Source organism: Lepus europaeus, chromosome 5, assembly GCF_033115175.1.
Source record: "Lepus europaeus isolate LE1 chromosome 5, mLepTim1.pri, whole genome shotgun sequence".
NCBI classification, from domain to species: Eukaryota; Metazoa; Chordata; class Mammalia; order Lagomorpha; family Leporidae; genus Lepus; species Lepus europaeus.
This window is the reverse complement of record NC_084831.1, coordinates 108,595,469-108,617,499: the sequence shown is the minus strand read 5'-3', so window position 1 is coordinate 108,617,499 and position 22,031 is coordinate 108,595,469. Positions and strand designations below refer to the sequence as shown.

The 22,031-nt window shown below is 42.9% G+C and overlaps 1 protein-coding gene and 1 pseudogene across 2 annotated transcripts in view; one reads left to right on the top strand and one right to left on the bottom strand.

Annotated features, from left to right (window-relative positions):
• The window catches only part of DENND2C (DENN domain containing 2C), a 73,899-nt gene that overhangs the window by 8,996 nt on the left and 42,872 nt on the right, over positions 1 to 22,031 (top strand). The window lies entirely within an intron of this gene.
• Positions 10,572 to 11,088, bottom strand: LOC133760918 (mortality factor 4-like protein 1; annotated as a pseudogene).

Genomic DNA, 22,031 nt, shown 5'->3' with positions numbered 1-22,031 from the left:
ACTGATTCATTCCCCAAATGGCCACAACAGCCTAGGCTGGGCCAGGCCCCAGCTGGAGCCTAGAATTCAATCCTAGTCTCCCATGTGGGTGGAGGGACCCAAGCGCTTGAGGCATTGTCTGCTGCCTCCCTGGATGTTCATTAGCAGGACGCTAGAACTGGAATCTGAGCCTGAATCTGAACCTGAACCCAGCTACTCTGATATGGATTATAGGTGTCTTAACCACTGTGCCAAACAAGCACATTTTCTCTGTAAAGGGCTAGATAGTAAATATTTTAGACTTTGTGGGCCATACAGTGTCACGATGGCCAAATTCTGCCAAAAAAGCAGCCATGGATAATGCTTAAATTAGGACTGGGGAATGCCCAGCCCATAGGCCAAATAAAACCCTCACAATCATTTAGTCTGTCCCTGCCAAGGCAACCACAGGGGGACTGGAAATTCAGTTAATGTGTAGCAGGCTAATTTTTAAGTTGATGGATTTGTATGGCCTGTGAAAGATGTTATAAATATCCAAATGGCCCTTGGCAGAAAAACAGCTCCCCACCACTGACTTAAATGAATGATAAGCATGGGCTGTGTTCCAATAAAGCTTTATTTATGGACACTAACATTTGAATTTCATATAATGTTCACATCACAAAATATTATACTTTGATTCTCCCCCTTAACCATTTAAAAATATAGAAGCCACTCAGAGGCTTTTCAAAACTAGGCAGTGGGGCATATTTGGTCTCCAGCCAGGCCATTGTCTGCTCGCCCTTATCCTAAGAGATACTCTTTGAAATAACTTGGATTTATAAGTTTAGAAGAAAAAAAAATCATGCTTTTTCAAAATGTTATACCTCTTATTTCTAAATTTTAGTACATTAAAAAATCTGAAAAATTCCCATTTGTCTTATTTCTCATATACAGAACTATTCCCTTTATTGATTTGGAACCTAAGATACCAAGAAATAGATTAATGTCAGTATGTTTGAAAATATTTTTCAGTATTCAGTACTGCTTACTGAAACAGTGAATCAGTGATCTTTTTGCCTCAATGAAGTGGGGGCCTTGAAACCTTGGTGAAATAAAAGGCCTAAGCTTGAAGGAGTATCCTGGACTGGTTCCCATAGGGTTGGACAGGATGGCATCTTTGATATTTTCCTTCTCTGATGTGAATAAATAATTTTTATCCTGTGGAAAAGAAAATGAAGTTTTTGTTTTGTTTTCACTACATAGGCGTTACAACGAGTTGTAAGAGTGAACAGTTAAGTAGATGATGGTGAGATAGGAAAAATAAATTGAAAAGGACTAATTTTTTTTCACATCTTGCTATCAAGGTGTTCACTCTATTTTCACCCAGAAAATTCAAAATTCTTTTCCTCTCCAAATGTTAGATTCCTAATTACAGCCTGAAAATAGAATTTTTGAACATTTAGTTCAGACAGTAACAATCCAGTGATATTATGTAAAGGTTTTATTTATGTGCTTTTTTTTTTTTTTTTTCAGATATCTGACTCCCATTTTTTTTAAAGCTTTATTTATTTATTTGAAAGTCAGAAATGCAGAGAGAGAAAGAGAGAGGGAGAGACAGAGAGAAAGATCTTCCATCTGCTGATTCTCTCCCCAAATGACTGCAACAGCTGGGATGGCCCAGGCTGAAACCAGGAGCCAGGAACTTTTGGGTCTCCCATGTGGGTACAGGGGCCCACGCAGGTGGGCCATCATCCACTGCTTTCAGTGCATTAGCAGGGAGCTGAATCGAAAGTGGAGGAGCCAGGACTCAAATTGGCACTCCTATGGGATGCTGGCACTGCAGACGGTGGCTTAACCTGCTGAGCCACAGCACTGGCCACTCCCATGGTTTTCATGCAGTGATGAATGTTTACAGCAGAGGACTTTGAAGATGCATCGTTGTTACTTTTTCCTTCCAAGTTTCTATTCATAGAAATGATATATTTGTGTTTTTTTTCTGTGAGAATGTTAAAATTTAGGACAGATTAATTAAACTGTGTGTGTGTGTTGCTTGCTGCCACTTAAAAGAGACTTGTTTTGGGGCAGACACCATGGCACAGCTGGTTAAATTCCTGGCCTGCAGCGCCAGCATCCCATATGGGCTCTGGTTTGAGTTCCGGCTGCTCCACTTCCAATCCAGCTCCCTGTTAATGTGCCTGGGAAAAGTGCGGAGGATGGCCCAAGTCCTTGGGCCCTTGCACCCACATGGGAGACCCAGAATAAGCTCCTGGCTCCTGGCTTCGGATCAGCTCAGCTATGGCCATTGCGGCCATTTGTGGCGTGAACCAACACACAGAAGACCTCTCTCTGTCTCTACCTCTCTCTGTAACTGTCTTTCAAATAAAGAAAATAAATCTTTTTTTTTTAAAAAAAAGAAGGAATTTGTTTTTCTTTTCTCCTTCTTTCCTGTTGGAGTTAAAAAAAAAAAAAAAAAAAACAACCAAATCACCTCCAGCTGTGTGGGATATGTTTGAATTGGTTACTTAGCAATCGAAGTATAATTTTATATATAAAGGCTTATTTGTATGCTTTGATATTCTGATTAAATAAGAATCTATTAAGACTCTAGTAATAGGGCCTGCTGGGGAGGAAATGACACAGCCTGCTCCACAACAGTATTTACTAAAAATCCTCTTTACCTTGGTCTCTGTTTAAACTGTAAGGAATAATATGGAACACAAATGGAAAATTATGTGAATTAGAGTGATAGTTAATTTGATCATGACCATAAAGCAATGGTTATCATTACACAGTTAATTTATATTAGTATAATTCAAGGTCAAGCAAAATGTGGGGAATTTTATCTGCTGTTGATGAAAATGGTTTTATTTGTGACCTTTAAATGTATTTTTGAAGTGTGGTATTTTCAACAGTTTAACAATCACTGTAATTTTAAAATCAAACTAAGCCAATATGCCTTTAAAAATTACTGCTTTAGGGGTCTTCTACATGGGCCCAGGGGTCCAAGGACTTGGGCCATCTTGTATTGCTTTCTCAGGCCATAGCAGAGAGCTGGATTGGAAGAGGAGCAGCCGGGACTCAAACCGCTGCCCATGTGAGATGCTGACGCTGCATTATAGGTGGCGGCTTTACCCACTACACCACAATGCTGGCCTCCCAAGCCCAATTTTAATGAGCCCTCAGAATACTTTCTAGTGATCAAAGAGAAAGTGAGAAAGAGAGGGATGGAGAAACAGATTGATGTACAGTCCTACAACCAATAGTCAAGGCAGGGGCTGGCATTGTGGCACAGGAGGTTAAGCTACTGCTTGTGGTACTGACGTCCCATATGAACATCCAGTTCATGTGCCAGCTGCTCCACTTCTGATCCAGCTCCCCACAGATTACCTGAGAGAGCAGCAGAAGATGGCCCAAGTACTTGGGCCCCTGTATCCACATGGGAGACCTGGATGAAGCTCCTGGCTCCTGGCTTCAGCCTGTCCTGGCTTTGGCTATTGTGGCCATTTGGGGAGTGAACCAGCAGATGGAAGACCTATCTGTGTCTCCCCCTCTCTCTGAAACTTTGCCTTTCAAATAATCTTTTTTTTTTTTTTTTTTTTTTGACAGGCAGAGTGGATAGAGAGAGAGACAGAGAGAAAGGTCTTCCTTTGCCGTTGGTTTACCCTCCAATGGCCACCGCAGCTGGTGCGCTGCCGCCGGCGCACCGTGCTGATCCGAAGGCAGGAGCCAGGTACTTTTCCTGGTCTCCCATGGGGTGCAGGGCCCAAGGACTTGGGCCATCCTCCACTGAACTCCCGGGCCATAGCAGAGAGCTGGCCTGGAAGAGGGGCAACCGGGACAGAATCCGGCGCCCTGACTGGGATTAGAACCCGGTGTGCCGGCGCCACTAGGCGGAGGATTAGCCTGTTGAGCCACAGTGCCGGCCTCAAATAAATAAATCTTTAAAAACAAATTAGTCAAAGCAATGTAGCTAGCAGTGTGGCCATCCTCCTGCTTTCTTTTGAATGTCCAGGGCATTGGACCACTGGTTTCCATGGAGCTTTCCCTCCAGCTGCGCGTGGGTGAGCAGGCTGCCCTGTAGCTCATTGCTGGGCTCTCTTTCTATCCCATTTGTTCTGTTGGCTGAGAGTGCTATTTAGAGTTGCTATTTTAGATATCACAAAGCTTTGGTATGCACCGAAAACCCCTCTGAATCTCAAGGATATACTGAAAAACATTTGAGAGTTTTTCATTATATTCAAGGAAGCTTGCTGAGCAGCCATGTTATTTTTTAAAAATATTTATTTATTTACTTTAAAGAGTTAACACAGAGAAAGAGGGAGAGGACTTCCATCTGCTGGTTCACTCCTCAATTGGCTGCAATGGCTGGGGCTGCGCCAATCTGAAGCCAGGAGCCAGGAGCTTCTTCTGGGTCTCCTCCGGAGGTACAGGGGCCCAAGGACTTGGGCCATCTTTGACTGCTTTCCCAGGCCATAGCAGAGAGCTGGATGGGAAGTGGAGCAGCCGGGACCCAAACCAGTGCCCACATGGGATGCCAGCACTGCAGGCGGCAACTTTACCTGCTACACCACGGCACTGGCCCCAGAGCAGCAATGTTTAAAAAATGTTACTTAGAGCAAATTGTACGTGTTTACTGTGGCATATCATATCAAAGTTTGACAGTTGTTAAGAGAGGAGGAGCTAAGCAGATTGTATGAATCCGTTGTGTTTCTAAGTAAAGAAAATTTGAGGGGACGGTGCTGTGGCATAGCGGGTAAAGTCCCCAGTGCTCCATTTCTGGTCCAGCTCTCTACTATGGCCTGGGAAAGCAGTGAAAGATGGCCCAATTCAATACCTTGGGCCCCTGAACCTGTGTGGGAGACCTGGAGGAGGTTCCTGGCTCCTGGCTTTGGATCTGTACAGCTCCGGCCATTGTGGCCAATTGGGGAGTGAACCAGGGGATGGAAGACCTCTGGCTCTCTCTCTCTCTCTGCCTCTCCTTCTCTCTCTTCTCTCTCTGTATAAATATTTGAATAAATAAATAGAGATATTGCTACATTTTGTTTCTGTGTCACAAACCTGAAGAAAAATTGGAAACATTTTAGAAAATATTTTGGCTAAAAGACCCACTTACCTCCCCACTCCATCACATTTATTGAATTAAATATGTACTCCAAACAAATGAATGAGTTCTTGCAACTTAGTTCTTCATTTACTCTGAAGAATGATTAAATGCTGTTGCTTATCATTTTATATTGAGTAAAGAACTCATGTTGTTAATTAGAAAAAGTGTATTGCCATTTTTGCCATTCATAGTGACTTACTGTTTCAGCTAGCGTTTTCTAACCTGGTCCAGTTAAAAGCAAAAGAATAAAACAGACCCGTAATGAATCTCATGGGTACATAGTATTGTCCTGTGCTTTCCAGACTGGAATTAATTTATGAACAGGAAAGATTACCTATTTCATTAAGTTGAATCTTTCCTAATCTTAATTTTTGTATTATTTATTAGAATTTTCAAAGTATTTAAATAATGGTAATATTTTAACTTTGTCTTATGCTTTATCATAAGTGGGAAGAGTGGTCATTGTTTTGTGAAACTTGTGTTTTGTGTGTGTGTGCAAATGTATTTCTTACCATGGTTGTAATTTAAAAAGTTCATGAAACACTGACCTGTAGTGCAAGAGAAGGAGGATTTGGCTCAGTAGTTGGTCCGTCTCCTCCACAGTGCAGGTTCAAGGCCCTTAGGGGCCACGTGTCTGTGTATGCATTTTATAAAACCATGCCTATCGACTCCTTTGCTGTTGCTGCCCTTAGACACTCTGTCCTTGATTCTCAGTCCTTCCTCCCAAAATTGTAATTGCTCACTCCAGATCCTCCCTTTTAGATAGTATGTGTTCCTGCTTTCTTTTTGTTTGTGTCTTTCGCAGGCTGGGTTTCTCCCCCACAAACATCTTTCTTCTTCCCCCAGTGTCCCAGACTTTAATTTTGCCTTCCTCATAACGCCAGGTTCCTTGCCTCCCATGATCTCCTGTTGTGCACACTAAGAAGCAAAGCATCCCCGCAGGTAGAGCTGATCTCTAGTTTTCCTGTCTTTGGCCCTTGTGTACTTTGTTCATTCCTTATGCCTCGCTTCAAAACGGAGTTGAAGAATCACGTAGAACAGACCCTCCATAAATCACGTGATCCAGCTTCAGCTGAATAGTCTGTTGATCTTCTGTAACTACCCAGCTTGCTGCTGAGCCGCTCCTAGAAATGTTTTATCCTCAACTAAGCAGGCCTTTTCTCTAACTCAGAACATGGTTATTTTTAATTTTCACACAATAAGATCACATGGTATTGTTAACTGACCTCAGATTCTTTGGCTTCTTTGCAAATAGCAGTTGACAAGAGGAGGGCTGACCTTGTGGCATAGTGGGTTAAGCTGCTGCCTCAGATGCCAGTGCTGTTGCTGTTCCACTTCCGATCCAGCTCCCTGCTGATGCACCTGGGAAAGCTACAGAAGATGGCCGAGTGCATGGGCCTCTGCCACCAATGTGGGAGCTTCAGATGGAGTTCCAGGCTTTGGCCTGGCCCAGTGCCACCAATTGAGGCCATTTGGGGAATGAGCCAGTGGATGGAAGATCTTTCTCTCTTTTTCTCTCCACGTCCCACCATAAGTCTGCCTTTCAAATAAGTAAATATATTTTTACATATTTGATTTATTTATTTGAGAGAGTTACATATAGTGAGAGGGAGAGACAGAGAGAAAGGTCTTCTTTCCGCTGGTTCACTCCCCAAATAACGGCCGGAGCTACGCTGATCCGAAGCCAGGAGCCAGGAGCTTCTTCTGGGTCTGCCATGTGGATGCAGGGGCCCAAGGACTTGGGCCATCCTCTACTGCTTTCCTAGGCCATAGCAGAGATCTGGACAGGAAGAGGAGCAGCCGAGACTAGAACCAGCGCCCATATGGGATGCCGGCACCGCAGGCGGAGGATTAACCCACTGTGCTACAGTGCCGGCCCCAATCAAATAAATAAATATTTTTAAAAACTGACAAGAGGCCAATGTGCAACCCAGACAAGTTTTTTTTTTTTTAATATTTCAATTTATTTATTTGAAAGGCAGAGTGACAGAAAAGGAGAGGCAGAAATCCTCCATCCGGTGGTTTACTCCTCATACCACCACAACAGCCAGCTTCTGATACAGGCTGAAGCTGAGTACCAGGAACTTCATCCTGGTCTCCCACATGGATGGCGGGCACCCAAGAACTTGGGTCATCTGCTTTCCCAGGTACACTAGCTGGATTGGAAGTGGAGTAGGAGGAACTCGATCAGTAGAAACTGGTACTCCAGTCCATGTCTCAAGCTGTGAGTTAACCTGCAGTGCCATAACACCAGTCTCTAATCAAGGTTTATTTTGCTGGGGGCTCAAACACATGGGAGACATTGTAGAAGGAGACTGGTGGTCCAGTGGGAGCTCCAAGGGAACAGGTACTTTTATGGCACTGTGAAGGTGTGACTTTTCTCCTTGGCACAGAGTGCTTCGGTCTGCACTCAGTCTGCAGTTCTGGCTGACATCCCTTGATACACAGTACTTTGGTTTCTGCACCTGCTCAATGTTCTGCACAGGTGCTGTTGGATTTTTCGAACAGCACGCTCAAAATGGCAGTATTACTTCTGCCATCCCAAGAAGGTCACCTGTCAGTCACGTTGGGCTAGTCCAGGCGTGGGTACAGAGAGGGAAAATCCCTAACAAGGCAGTAGTAGGAGGTCTTTTGTAGTTAAGGTCCTAATGCTCCTTGTTCCTGAATGGTCTGGAGTTGTACGGAATACATCAGTATTAGCAAACTCTGCTGGCTTGGTGATGGTCTTCATTATTTACACATCAACTTTATCATTCTCAGACTGCCAAGCGAACCATGTGAACCCTCTTTCTACTGAGACTTAACTTCCCCTCCCTTTTCCTTGTGTTATTATATTTCTTACTGCTTTTTGTCAGTTTTTAAAAATACAGGCTTTCCCCCCAATATAGATCACTCTGTCTCTCCTCTCTCTCTCTAACTCTGCCTTTCAAATGAAAATTAAAAAATAAATCTTTAAAAAAGAATGTTTTGTTATTAGTATCCCTTTTACTGACTTTCAAATATAGGTATTCATACTTTGTCCATTTCCTCACTTACTTTCTCCCTAGGTTTTAACTGTTATCTGTTCTTACTGTCCTTTTGGAATCAGAATCTGTTACCAAATACAAGGATTCTCTCGTTACTCTCCTTACCTGTATGATTATGTGAATGCACTTTTACTTTTGTCAAGTGCGAATATGATTTGAAAACTTAGAAACATATGTCTTCTAGCTTCTAAGTTTTAGAATGAGGTAGGAAATTACGTACAATGGATGTGAATGTTTGTTTTATGTCTGTAGTGGGAAACCCTTGAAAATTGCATCTTTTTATATAACTCTGAATCAAAAAAAGTGGTATACAATTACACATAACACTATGTAAAAGTATGCTTATGAAAAAACACAGGGTAGAAATATGCCAAAATAAACCAGTGATTATGATGGAGGTGATAGATTTACTGGTATATTTCCCTTTCTTTGTTTTTAAACTTTCTCAGAATTAGTAGTAGTAATTTAAAACATTTTAAAAATTGCTTCTATTCAGTTTCTGGAACTAAATAGAACTACTTGTTGCCTTTGTTTTCCAGTGTCTTGCTGAGAAGAACTTGACCCGGTTTAAATTTGTGATTTAAAAATTAGGTTAAAAAAATTAGATTATGTTAAAACAATTTTGAAGCAGTTTGAGTACTGAAAAGTCCTAGTTTGTGACAGGTTTTTTTTTTTTTTTTTTTTTTTTTTTTTTTTTTTTTACTATTTTAAAGGGGATTTTAAAGGATAATCAGATCAAAAGATTAAGATGTATTTGATTTAATTATATGGATAGTTTCTGATGTTGCTTTATTGATATTCTCAAAGTGTCTTGTTATTGAAGTTAGTTAAATGAGTATATACCTTTCTAGATTGTGGCATTTTGTAAATCGTCTTATGCTGAAACTTTTCATTTGCCTTTTGTACCTAGGCAGTCTTTAAAATTGAGCCACGAGCCAGCTCTTTTTGTCGCCTAGGCAGAGGTCAGACACCAGTGACGGTGTCCCTTGTTCTTCCCTACCCTTGTACTCTAGTGGCTATCTCGAGGTTCCAGCCTTGGGGTTGAGGCAGACAGGAAGAACTACGCCTCTCCCACCCCCAGCCTCCATGGGAGGCAGGGAAATACACACCATCTAGTTTCTTTAAGGAAGATCCCTTGTAATCCTCAAATGAATAAATTGCAATTCTTCTCCTACATAGCCTTGAGAAGGGTAAATGAATGGATATTTGCAGAGGCAGTTCTTGGCCATCCCACCTGGGAAGCTTTGCACTTCTCTTAGAAGGTGGGGATATTTGGCTCCTGTTGTTTTGATTTTGGACTTTGTGGTCCCTGCTGAAATACAGAGAAGACAGCAGTTGCATTTGACATCCTGTTATATTAGCTGATATTATTGTTATGTCTAGCCACAAACAATAAACACCTACTGGTTGTATGCATGAACTTGAAGTAAAGCAGAACTAGGCTTGTGTTCCCTAGGGTAACTGAATTAACCAATTAAGCTCAGCTGTTTTTTTTTTTTTATTATTTAAAGGAAAAAATTATTGGAAATATGAAAAACAATTCATGAAAGATCAACTTTTCCAGAAAACTGTAGCTACACAGTGCATTGCATCTATTGTGTTAAAACATACATTAGACACAAATACAAAAGCCGTGACACAAGCTGCCATTCTTCAACAATTTGAGCAAAGACAAAATGCCTAAGGAACAACATGAATGACTTGCCAAGGATGGGCTCTTTAAGCACCATAAGAAAAAAAAAACATAAATGGATGAGTGTGTTCAGTTATATACACTGAATTGAACCTTTGGCACTAGCAATCAGAGCGTATTGTCACACAGCATTAACACATACTGTGAAAGTGCACGATGTCGGCCGGCGCCACGGCTTAATAGGCTAATCCTGGACCTGCGGCATTGGCACACCGGGTTCTAGTCCCGGTCAGGGCGCCAGATTCTGTCCCGGTTGCCCCTCTTCCAGTCCAGCTCTCTGCTGTGGCCCGGGAGTGCAGTGGAGGATGGCCCAGGTCCTTGGGCCCTGCACCCGCATGGGAGACCAGGAGAAGCACCTGGCTCCTGGCTCGGACCGGCATGGTGCGCCATTGGAGGGGGAACCAACGGCAAAGGAAGACCTTTCTTTCTCTCTCTCTCTCTCTCTCACTGTCCACTCTGCCTGTAAAAGAGGAAAAAAGTGCATGGTGTCAAAGGAATATTGCACCAGCATTCAAAAGCAGCTTTGTGAACTAGGCAATAAAACACTCTTCAGAATGTCCCTCTGTTGTCCATCACTGAATACTCTGGAAACTTTGAAATGAGAAAGTAAGAAAAGAAAAAGGAGCCACAACCCCCTTTATTTTCTCGGTTTAAAATCAAACAGAAAACAAACATCAATTCTGTTATACACAATCATCTTCAAAGTACATCATTTGGACAAGAGAAGGACTAAGAACAAAAATGTGTTTCCAGAGATGCACTCCTTAGTGAGTGATATGCGTGCCTCTCACACAGCTTTCCAGTAGTACTGAGCAGGAGCCACTTCATAATCACTGGCGCTAAACACAGTTGCGGAATTCTTTGCCAGGTACTTTAAGAAATCATGACGATAATTCAGTAATAAAGCAAGGCTCTTCTCATGCAGAGGCATATAGGTCAACATGGCTCCAGTTCACACAAATAATGCAGTATATGTGGCACTCCAGACACCTGGAATAAGGGGCATCAGGGCATTCTGCGAGGAGTTCAGCATCCCGGGGTCTCAGATTCCTTGAGCAGCTGAGTGCCCATTGAGGTATTCTTTTATCCCTGCCACAGCTTCAGTGACAGCGTACTTTGAGTTATCTGTGTTTCCAGGAGATTTCTGATAATCTGCATAATCCTCCAGAATGGAATCCCCATGGTTCTTGGCAGGAAGATAAAAGAGCTGTTTTTGTCTGTAATTGGGTAATTAAGTCCCAGTGATGAACAAGCCATGGTTTTAGCTCTTCAGCAATCTTTATTTCAACTTCCACTCTGTTCATTAATTTTTTTAAAGATTTATTTTATTTATTTGAAAGGCACAGTTACAGAGAGAGATAAAGAGGCAGAGAGAGAGAGACAGATCTTCCATCCATTGGTTCACTCCTCAAATGGCCACAACAACCAGGGATGGGCCAGACTGAAGCCAGGAGCCAGGAACTTCTTCTGGGTCTCCCACATGGGTGCAGGGCCTCAAGGACTTGAGCCATCTTCTACTGCTTACCCAGGCAGGGAACTGTATCAGAAGTAGAGCAGCCAGGACTTGAACAGGCATCCATATGGGAGGCCAGTGTTGCAGGCAGCGGCTTTAATCTCTGTGCCACAATGCCAACCTCTATAATTATTTCATGATATCATTTAAAATATTACATTACCATACAAACACATTTCTTCTGATCCTGCTTGATTTCTCTGTTTATATCTTATTGCTAAAAATATTGGTACAGTAATTAGGTCTACTGCTGATCAGAAATATTATAAGAACAAAATTAGGGTTGGTGTTGTGACACAACGGGTTAAGCCATAGCCTGCAGTACCAGCATCCCATATGGGTGCTGGTTCAAGTCTGGCTGCTCCACTTCTGATCCAACTCCCTGGTAATGTGTCTGGGAAAACAATAGAAGATGGCCCAAGTCCTTGGGCCTCTGCCACCCATGTGGAGACCTGGAAGAAGCTCCTGGCTCCTGGCTCCTGGCTTTGGCCTGGCCCAGGCCTGGCTGTTGAGTCATTTGGGAAGTGAACCGATATCTCTGTCTCTCCTTCTCTTTCTGTAATTCTGCCCTTCAAATAAATAAATAAGTCAAAAGGGAGGGATTGTATAAACAATTAGGAAAAAAAAAAAGCAAAATTAGTCCAAGTGGATTGCTTTGAACCCAGTCATGCTATCAAATGACTTTAAGGGGCTGGCACTGTGGCATAGCAGGTAAAGCCGCCACCTGCAGTGCCAGGTGCTCCACTTCTGATCCAGCTCTCTGCTATGGCCTGGGAAAACAGTAGAAGAAGGCCCAAGTCCTTGGGCTCCTGCACCCGTGTGGGAGACCTAGAAGAAGCTCCAGGCTCCTGGCTTCGAATTGGTGCAGCTCTGGGCATTGTGGCCATCTGGGGAGTGAACCAGTGGATGGAAGATCTCTCTCTCTCTCTGCCTCTCCTTCTCTGTGCAACTCTTTCAAATAAATAAATCTTTTTAAAAAAATGACTTTAAGTGCTATTCTGTTAACTGATAGCCTTCTTTATGCAAGAGGCCTGTGGACAATACATTATATCTTCTGACTATGTGAAAAATATTTTTTAACTTTGGGGCTAGATTATATATTTTTCTCTATTTTAAAGACTCTAGGCTGGCGCCGTGATTCAATAGGCTGATTCTCTGCCTGCGGCGCTGGCACACTGGGTTCTAGTCCCGGTCAGGGTGCCAGATCCTGTCCTGGTTGCCCCTCTTCCAGGCCAGCTCTCTGCTGTGGCCCGGAAATGCAGTGGAGGATGGCCCAGGTCCTTGGGCCCTGCACCCGCATGGGAGACCAGGAGAAGCACCTGGCTCCTGGCTTCAGATCAGCGCAGTGCACTGGCCGCAGCTGGCATTGGAGGGTGAACCAATGGCAAAAGGAAGACCTTTCTCTTTGTCTCTCTCTCTCTCTCACTGTCCATTCTGCCTGTCAAAAAAAAAAAAAAAAAAGACTGAATTTTTTTTCCTTAGGTATATCCAGTTGCACATCTTTAAAATATTAGTATTTGGTAAAATGTTAATTTATTTGTTAACACCAGTAGTCTTTTATCATTATTATGTTTCAGTTCAAGAATGTGGTTTGATTAGTATATTAATTAGCATATATGTTATAGCAGAGGTTCTATTATAAAAGAACATTAGTTTGCACAAATTAATTTTGCAATCATTACCTTTCACAAACATTACCTAATAGCAGGAAGAGGTGACTTAGAAACCAACTAAAAGACTTGAGAAACCAACAGAGTGTTAGAAAGTTGGGCAGTGGATTTTCATCCTGTTGATCTGCTAGACATTTGTAACCTTGACAGAGTGCCCATTGTACAAATTAAACTGTTCTCCTCCTCTATAGCCAGGACAATGATGATATTGCTTGTCTTTATTCTGCTGCATTTAAAATACATATATTTCATTGAGTGAAATAATTTTATACCTCTAACATTAAAAATGGAATATGCATTTCCCCAAATTCCTATGTTTATAATGAAGACATATAGTATGAGGGAGGAGTTGCTGGGAGTTTGGTCTCCATACTCCTAATGTAGGAAACAGATAATTCACTAGCACAGCACTGGGATCCTATGAATCTAATTTCCTAGTCTATTTTGGTCTGTAGGCTCCAAAGTAACTCTGTGGAAATCAGAATTATCTCTTAAATGCTAATCACTGTGTCTGGCTAAAGAGCCTATTTTCACATTCTTGGGAATTTTCTTTTTCATTTGACTGAGCCCAGAGACACAGTGCCCACAGGGGTGGGGAGAGGGGAAAGAGGAGAGCTGAGAATGCAATCCAGAACTCCTGCATGGGTGACAGGGACCCAATTACTTGAGCCATCACTACTGCTTCCCAGGATATACATTAGCAAGAAGTTGGAGTAAGGAGCTGGAGCCAGGAAGGAAACCCAGGCTCTCTGATGTGGGACGCAGGCATCCTAACCAATGGCTTAGCCAGTAGGCCAAAACCCCTGCCCCATTCTTAGAGATTTGGAATTTTTCTTTTCTTTTCTTTTCAAAAAATTTTTTTTATTTATTTGAAAATCAGAGTTACAGAGAGAGAGAGAGAGAGAGGAGGTCTTCCATCCGATGGTTCACTCCCCAATTGGCTGCAATGGCCGGAGCTGCTCCAATCTGAAGCCAGGAGCCAGAAGCTTCTTCTGGGTCTCCCACGTGGGTGCAGGGGCCCAAGGACTTGGGCCATCTTCCACTGCTATCTTAGGCCATTTCAGAGAGCTGGATCAGAAGAGGAGCAGCCAGGACTAGAACTGGTGCCCATATGAGATGCCAGCGCTTCAGGCCAGGGTGTTAACCCGCTGCGCCACAGCGCTGGCCCCTGGAATTTTTCTATAAATACTGATAAAAAAAACAACAACAACAACAACAACAACTTGGCTGCCTTTATGGGTATAAGAAACTAGTTTGTAGAGTTAGTTCTTTTTCTACTTTATTTAAAGCATATTTCCCCAATGGCTCCATATAGCCTCTTTTATTATTATTATTATTATTATTATTTTTTTTTTTTTTGACAGGCAGAGTGGACAGTGAGAGAGAGAGACAGACAGAAAGGTCTTCCTTTGCTGTTGGTTCACCCTCCAACGGCTGCTGCGGCCAATGTGCTGCGGCTGGCGCACTGCGCTGATCCGAAGCCAGGAGCCAGGTGCTTCTCCTGGTCTCCCATGCAGGTGCAGGGCCCAAACACTTGGGCCATCCTCCACTGCACTCCTGGGCCACAGCAGAGAGCTGGCCTGGAAGAGGGGCAACCGGGACTAGAACCCAGTGTGCCGGCGCCGCAAGGCGGAGGATTAGCCTATTGAGTCTCGGCGCCGGCCCCATATAGCCTCTTATAATTGGTGTATTTCTGGATATAGTACAGTTTGAGTAACTATACCTAGGTTGTCTCTATGCTAGTTACTGGCTGGAACATTAGGTTAAGGTCCAGTTGCAGCAGAAGCACAGCTACTTTTGTGGTTTCTAGCGTCCTTGATACTTAACTGAGAGCAACAGTTTTCAGTTGCATTCTTCTTTCCTCCTGCTTGTAGAGCTTTTCTGCCCTTCACTGCTAGGCGCCTTTGGCTTCCCTCATTCGGGAAAGCATCAGTGCTGTCCATATGTCAATGACTTCGCTCATTTAATTAGGTTTTATGTGTTTTCTGTATTTGATATTCTTATAGTTGTATATACTATAATTTATAAATAAGCAAATACATAGAATGCAGATGGGTTTGAAGCTGGGTGGAGCTGCCAGGGAGTGGGAGATGGGTTGCACAAATGGGAGATAGAAACAGGTCAGGTCAGATCAGGAGGGGCTTGATTTTGTGAATCCTGTTTCTATCCTATCAATTAAAGTAATAAAATTTCAGATAAATGGAGAATATACAGCAAAGTAAAGGCATAGAGAATCATGGGGAAAGAAATCTTATTTTAGATAGGAAGAGCAGGGAAGATGAAAATGGAATAGAAATGGAAAATTAGAAGGAAAATGATGATGACCTGGATTAGGTGTTAACAGTGAAGATGGTAAGTGGTCAGAGTTTGAGGTATGTTTTGAAGGTAAAGCCAACAGGAATCACCATTGTGTGGGGCTAACTCCAAGGATCACTTGACTGGTAAATAAAGCCTCCAGTGGTATGTGTTAGAATCAGTGAACAGCAACGAAGAGGAAATGTCATTTCCATGGTTTTATAAACAATATGGATAATTAACCATGTAACACAAAGTTAACATTGTTTTTAGTCTTAGATTTATGCTTCAAAATTCAGAATATGACATGTATTTATATCAACTATCAATGTTTAATGCTTTCATTTAAAAAACTTTGAGGCAGGCATTTGACACAGCAATGAAGTCAGTGTTTGGGGCTCCCACATCCCATATTAGAGTGCCTGGATTGAGTCTTGGCTACACCACTTCCCATCCAGCTTCCCACTAGTGTGCACCCTGGGAGGTAGAGATGATTATTCAAGTACTTGGGTTCCTGCCACCCATGCAGGAAATCCAGTATGAGTTGCAGGCTCCTGGCTTCAGCCTGACCCACCCCTGGCTGTTGTGGGCATTTGGGAAGCAACCAGTGGATGGAAGATCTCTGTCTCTTTGCCTTTCAAATAAAAAAGAAAAGAAAAGAAATTTTATAAATTAAAAATGTTAAAAAGTTCCATAACAAATGTCTCAACAGACTGGATAGAGCTTTGAAAAAAATAAATTTTTGAGGAATCTTTTTTTAAAAAAGATTTATTTATTTGAAAGAGTTACAGAGATCTTCTGTTCACTGGTTCGCTCCCCAGATGACCTCAGTGGTCAAGGCTGGGCCAAGCTGAAGCCAGGAGCTTCTTTCAGGTCTCCCATGTGGGTGCAGGGTCCCAAGGGCGTGGGCCATCTTCTGTTGCTTTCCCAGGCTTTTAGCAGGAAGCTGGATCGGAAGTGGATCAGCCAGGCACATTGCAGGCGGCGGCTTTACCTGCTATACCACAATGCCGGCTGGGGAATCTCTCTTAATTCTTGCTTTGCAGTTAGGCACAATAATGGCCTGAGAAATTTATGCTGTGTATTATGAGTAATAGTATGATTTTTTAAAAAGTTTCTTTGCTATTTTGGGAACCATTTTAGTGACTTAAAAGTCTGTTTCCTCTGATAGGAGGAGATAAAAGGCTGATATCCTGTATCTGCTGCTTTGAAGATTTGTTATTCAAGGAGCAAGTAAGATGATAAAAATTTAAAAAGTAGAAGCTAGTTTCACATTTACTTTTTTCTTTATTGGTTCGATCTTTTATCATGTGTATTAAAATATTGACAGTTAAAATCCGTGAAGAATTTTATGCAAGGTTTATTCCTGTGGGCTTTATTAAAAATTTATCCAGATGAATTACAAATTAATATATTCATATCAATATGAATATACTTAATAGAAATTTTTTGAAGATTTATTTCTTTGAGAGTCAGAGTTACAGATGGAGAGAGGGAGAGACAAAGAGAGTGAGGTCTTCTATCCACTGGTTCACTCCCCAAATGACCACAATAGTCAGAGCCAGGCTGATCCAAAGCCAGGAGCCAGGAGCTTCTTCCAGGTCTCCCACATGGGTGCAATAGCCCGAGCACTTGAACTATCTTTTTTTTTTTTTTTAATTTTTATTTTTTTTTGACAGAGTAGATAGTGAGAGAGAGACAGAGAGAAAGGTCTTGCTTTTTGCCGTTGGTTCACCCTCCAGTGGCCGCCGCAGCCGGCGCATCTCGCTGATCCGAAGCCAGGAGCCAAGTGCTTCTCCTGGTCTCCCATGCGGGTGCAGGGCCCAAGGGCTTGGGCCATCCTCCACTGCCTTCCCGGGCCATAGCAGAGAGCTGGCCTGGAAGAGGGGCAACCGGGACAGAATCTGGCGCACCAACCAGGACTAGAACCCGGTGTGCCAGCGCCGCAAGGCGGAGGATTAGCCTGTTAAGCCACGGCGCCGGCCTACACTTGAGCTATCTTCCATTCCTTTCCCAGGCCATTAGCAGAGAGCTGGATCAGAAGTGGAACAGTTGGGACTTGAACCAGCACCCGTATGGGATGCCAGTGCCACTGGTGTTAAGACTTATTTCATTTATTTGAAAGGCAGAGTTACAGACATAGAGGGAGAGACAGAAAGTGATCTTCAATCTGCTTGTTCACTCCCCAAATGACTGCAATGGCTGGGGCTGGGCCAGGCAGAAGCCAGGAGCCTGGAACTCCATCTAGGTCTTCCACAAGGGGGCAGAGGCCCAAGCACTTGGACCAGATTCTACTACTTTTCCCAGGCACAGTAGCAGGAAGATGGATCAGAAGCACAGCAGCTGAGACTTAACCAATGCTCCCTGATGAGATGTTGGTGTTGCAGGCCACAGAACCCATTGTGCCACAACGCTGGCACCAAGTTCCTCATTTCTGCATTGTATGATGAGGGTAACAATATTGAACTCATGGAGTTTTTTTAAGGATTAGATGAGTTATTAAATTGAGCAGTATATGCCTGTCTCATGTAAAATACATAGTATTATCTATGTTATAATCGTTGTGATCATACTTAACCTGAAAAGGGTTAAGTAACTTGACAAAGGTATGTAGCCAAGAAGCAAATCTGATAGTATTTTAACTCTGTATTACTCCACCATTCTAGCCTTGATCTGCTAGTAGTTGCAAATTATTTGGTGTTATTGGAATGTATTTAACAAGTGAGTAAGGCAAGTGGTAGGAGTTAAAGCTAGAATCAGAAAGTAAAAGATCTTGTATTAAGGAATATGGACTTTATCTCAGTACATCATGAAATATTAAAATATTTTATCATTTAAGCCAGAGGGTATTTATGAGCAAAAATATTTTGTGTAATCTGTGGTTGTTTGACTTCACAGATGCAGAGTGGTGACTATATGGAGGGGTTTATGTCCACCAATGTAATTGCAAACTGGTAAGGGGGAGTATTACTCAATTTTGATAGCAGACCCTTGCTCCAGTTCTTGAAAGTCCATTGTTCCTTGGCAGTATGTTTTGCTAACCACTTTGGTAAATAATGGATCTCTCTTAAAGAGTTTTTACTGGTTTGTGACCTGTATCTAAGTTTTAGGAATAGCACTGTGGCAATGATATTGGCATAGGATTGAGATTGGAGGAAGGTAGACCACAAAAGAGGCTATGTATAGTAGTGCTAGCAGAAGAATGGTAAGAGCATAAATTAAGGTAATTGTAATGAGGTTAGAAATTAAGAGTGAGACAGACATTTAGGAGGTTAAATTTGGCAAGACTGTGTACTGACAGCCATACACATACACTATTTAAATAATGAGGTGGGCACACAGTGCAGGGGTTAAGATGCCACTTGGGATGCCCACATCCCATATCTAAGTATCTGCTTCTAGTCCTGCCTCTGTTTCCCATCCAGCTTCCTGCTAATACACACCCTAGGAGGCAGCAGGTGATGCTTCAGGTTCTTGGATCCTTGCTACTACATTGGAGACTTGGCTTGAGTTCCTAATTCCTGACTCCTGGTTTTGGCCTGGCATAGCCCTGGCTGTTGCAGGCATTTGAGGAGTGAACCAGGAGGTGGAAGATCTCCAACTGTCTCTGTGCCTTCAAAGAAAGAAGGAAGGAAATAAGCAAAGAGGGAAGGAAGAAAAGAAAGAAGGGAAAGGAAAAGAAAGAAAAGTCATATATTTTCCTGGGGCTAGTGAATATCAGTGGACACAAAGAAACTGATAAACCGAATTACAAAGTGAAGTGAGCCCTTCTTATGTGAATAGAGATTCAAAGCAGTTTTTTTACCTTGAAGCCAGCACTTGGCCTGGATAAAGGTAGTCCTCACCATAGATGGTGTTAGAGTCAAGGGAAATGGAAATCAGTCAAGCCTTCCCTAGTAGTGTGAATTGTGGGAATTAGAATACAGATTAGAATCTGGAAGAATCCCAAATGCAAAAACAAACCAGTTGGCCCAGGAATTATCTACCGTGTCCGCCTCCTCTCAGTTTTTGCTAAGAAAGCAGCATTGCAGAAGGGCAGTGGGGGTGGAGTTGGAGATTGCCTAGTCCCACAGATTTGTGCAATGATGCTCTGCCAGAATTGAATAAGGTGAACCAAAAATATCTGAAATTGCAGCCATGTTATTTCCAGCTCAACTATTGTCAAGATTTAAAAAGCAGCAATTTGACTATGGAAGGTATCTGGGACTGACATCGAGGTATAGCAGGTTAAGCCGCTGCCTGCCACGCCAGCATTCCATGTGGGCACTGGTTCAAGTCACAGATGCTTTATTTCAGATCCAGCTTCCTACTAATGTGCCTGGGAAAGCAGAAGATGCCCCAAGTGCTCAGACCCGTGCACCCAGATGAGAGACCTGGATGAAGCTCTTGGCTCCTGGCTTCAGCCCTGCCCAGCCCTGGCCATTTCAGCAATTTAGGGGGAGTGAACTAGTAGATGGAAGATTTCTCTCTCTGTCTCTACTTCTCTATCTGTTGCTCTGGCTTTCAAATAAATAAATATTTTTAAAAGATTTATTTTATTTATTTGAAAACCAGAGCTACAGAGAGAGGTAGAGACAGAGAGAGAGGTCTTCCATCTGCTGGTTCACTCCCCAGATGGCCACAATGACCAGAGCTGTGCTGATCCGAAGCCAGGAGCCAGGAGCTTCTTCCTGGTCTCCCATGCAGATGCAGGGCCCAAACACCTGGGCCATCTTCTACTGCTTTCCTGGGCCATAGCAGAGAGCTGCATCAGACGAGGAGCAGCCAAGACTAAAACCGGCGCCCATATGGGATGCCGGCGCCTCAGGCCAGCCCTGAAGAACTTTCTTTAACATTTCATATGGTGTAAACAGAATCATTTTCTTGGCATATGATCCAGTTACATAAGACCCTACATTCAAAGGGGCCTGTGGGGTTTTATGTTCTGTGGTAGCTATCTTGAAATTCCTAATAATTTTATCTTTGAGTTTGTGTTTTATAAATGAGGCCTGGGGCCAGTGCTGTGGCGCAGTGGGTTAAAGTCCTGGCCTGAAACGCCAGCATCCCATATGGGTGCTGGTTCTAGTCCCGGCTGCTCCTCTTCTGATCCAGCTCTCTGCTATGGTCTGGGAAAGCAGTGGAAGTTGGCCCAAGTCCTTGGGCCCCTGCACCCATATGGGAGACCCAGAAGAAGCTCCTGGCTCCTGGCTTCAGATCGGAGCAGCTCCGGCTATTGCGGCCATCTGGGAGTGAACCATCGGATCTAAGTCCTCTCTCTCTGTCTCTACCTCTCTCTGTAACTCTGTCTTTCAAATAAATAAAATAAATCTTTAAAAAAAAAAAAAAATGAGGCCTGATGGGGCAATGGAGTGTGCACCAGAGGCTTGAAACCTCGATTCACACATGATCTAGCCTCATGCCTACCTCCCAGTAATGGGTTCTCAGATACTCTGTCTCTAGTCCCCTAGTACTCCTGGCCCTGCCTGGTTCCCCCAAACCCCCTGCAACCACTGCTGTCCCTAAGAAGTCTGGGCATGTGAGGGTTGAGGTTGGGTATACATGCCCATGGGGTCTTGGGGCAGGGCTTGACAATGGCTGTCTGGCCCCCAGCTGGCAACATCATGTGTGTCTGGTGGGCAGCTAGGCAAAGGCCCTGCCTTTGCAGAGGCAGTCTTCTTGCCTGTATCTGATCTAGGTTCCAAGTGTGTTCTGGGTAGAGGTTTAAAGATCTTTGGGGGTCATCTGTCTATCATGGATTGCAGCAACAGACCTATGGGATGGGGAAACATATGACTGAACTTTCCAGGTCCTGCCCTAGCCAGATCATGGGATATTACTTTGATGACTGACAGAAGGGAGATTAAGGTAGCTATTAGATCTAAGTACATGCCCCATATCGCAGGGTTGAGGTCCCAAATTCTAATGAGGATCTACACTCACCCCACAATTATTGCTAGGCCTGAGAACTTTCTCTTGTCTGACTCCATGCCTGGGAGGGGCTTGTCTTCCTCCTCCTTCTAACCATCCTAATGCTGACTTGTGTTTGTCTCTGCTGGCCAGCTCTAGATACCCGTTGGAACAAGCCAAATAGAAATTGTTTACCTTCGGTAATTGTGCATACAAGTTACATGCTGATGGTTTCATTTTAAATGAACATTGTTTAATATCAAAATGATTGGTAAAATTTATGGCAATACATTTTGGTTTTTACTTAAATGCAACATTATAGCCAGTTGAGTCTGCAAAAGAGAGGAAAACGCTTTATGTTAAAGCTGCTTTCCCTACCTTTTGAACAATGTTTTCAGTTTGTCTTGGACCTGCAAATTATTTCATGGGCCCTAGGTGCTGTTGACAAATTCTCAGAGCTTTTGTTTCACTGAAAGTCTTTGTTTTGCCTTCATTTTGAAGGAAATGTCTAGAGTTCTAGATTCATTGTTTTTCTCCCAAAAACTTAAACATCTTCCATTTTTTTCTGGCATACCTAGTTTCCCTTATGTAATATGTATTTTTTTTTTCCTCCAGCCATTTCTTAAGAATTTTCTCTGTATCACTGGGGTTTAGCAACTTGATTGTGGTTTGCTTTGTTGTTGCCTTCCTTGTATTTATAATGTTGAGGTTTATTGAGCTACTTGGATCTGTGGGTTTAGGGTTTAAATCAAATTTAGAAAATCATCCATTATTACTTGAAATATTTGTTTCTTTAAGTTTATGAATATATTTTTAAAAGCTAACTTGAAGTCTTGTCTGCTAACTCCATCAAGTCTATCAGTTTTGGTTCTTGTCCTACTGA